Genomic DNA, 945 nt, shown 5'->3' with positions numbered 1-945 from the left:
ATAGATAACATGGACGTTTCGGATTTCCCCTTTGTAAACAAAACGCGATGAATGAAACACTAGAGACGAATGGTAGATGAGAGATGGGCGAATGGTAATGTTAAGGCGGAAATATAAATCTGTGCATATTGCATCAATTCCTTTACATCAACACCCCTTTCTTCTTTGTCTCTGTCTATTAAAATACGGATCATTCTCTCATCCGTCTTTTGTGTTTCATTCATCGTGTTTTGTTTACAAAGGGGAAATCCGAAACGTCCACATTATCATCTGTCTATTTGATTTAAAGGGATACTCGGGGATGACATGAATAAGCGATACAAATGTCATTTAAGTGCATTACAGTGACTCTCTTTTCATGGTGTCTCCTATTTTTTTATAATACAATTATGAAATAACTAGTATGAAGTAATCTTGGGCTGATAAGTATACAGATAACTCAAAGTTGCATTGATGTTATGTAAGGAAAGAATTGTTGAGTGTAAACTATAATCAATGAAGGCAACTGTGGTCCAAAATGAAATAAATTAGTTCTGATAGGGCAAGAATAAAATGGTATTTAATCTATAATTATTAGGGAACTTTAAACAGCTTGGCGTTGTGGACTGTAAAACAAATTAACAAGCATAAAGTGATTGAAAAGAAGAAAAACATTCCTTGGGATTAATAATTAATTAATGGAATTCTATTTTTTTATGTATTTGTTTATAACTATTTGTATTATTACCACCATCATCCCTACCATCATCAGCATAATCACCATTATTATTATTATTATTATTATTATTATTATTATTATTATTATTATTATTATTATTATTATTATTATTATTATTATTATATTATTATTATTATTATTTTTATTATTATTAACATAACATAACATAACATGTGGTATAGAGCAAAATAGGATAAGATCCTTTGAATGCCCTTAATATTAATTAG

At 28.6% G+C, this 945-nt stretch overlaps 1 protein-coding gene across 1 annotated transcript in view; it reads left to right on the top strand.

The window, feature by feature from the left end:
• Positions 1-560, top strand: part of LOC144972779 (uncharacterized) — a 78,198-nt gene extending 77,638 nt beyond the window's left edge. Inside the window, exon 3 of the mRNA XM_078914403.1 lies at positions 1-560. This exon is cut by the window's left edge and continues 1,289 nt beyond it. The gene's annotated coding sequence lies outside the window, so the exon portion shown is untranslated.
• The last annotated feature ends 385 nt before the right edge of the window (positions 561-945 follow it).

This window comes from Berghia stephanieae, chromosome 1 (assembly GCF_034508935.2).
Source record: "Berghia stephanieae isolate SIO BIC M18660-M18661 chromosome 1, UCSD_Bste_1.3, whole genome shotgun sequence".
NCBI classification, from domain to species: domain Eukaryota; kingdom Metazoa; phylum Mollusca; class Gastropoda; order Nudibranchia; family Aeolidiidae; genus Berghia; species Berghia stephanieae.
The sequence above is the reverse complement of the archived record's forward strand: the minus strand, read 5'-3'. Positions and strand labels throughout refer to the sequence as shown.